Source organism: Nanorana parkeri, unplaced genomic scaffold (genome assembly GCF_000935625.1).
Source record: "Nanorana parkeri isolate BGI_ZX_2015 unplaced genomic scaffold, ASM93562v1 scaffold1664, whole genome shotgun sequence".
NCBI lineage: Eukaryota > Metazoa > Chordata > Amphibia > Anura > Dicroglossidae > Nanorana > Nanorana parkeri.
In genome coordinates this window covers 296,223-296,443 of record NW_017307932.1, presented here as the reverse complement: position 1 = coordinate 296,443, position 221 = coordinate 296,223, and positions in this window count along the sequence as shown.

The window sequence follows — 221 nt, the reverse complement described above, 5'->3', positions numbered from 1 at the left end:
ATGCACTGATACTGGTATTTCGGTATCGAGTACGAATACAGATATATTTAAACCCGGTACTCGCCGATACCGAATACCGATACCGGAAGTCCCTTTCAGGAAGCCGGGCGACGTGTAATGACTCGCTATCCGGCTTCCTGATTAGCCGGGAAGCCGTCCCCATGCTTCTCGTCACCAGGTCGCATGAAAGCATGGAGTCGGCTTTCCGGCCAACCAGGAAG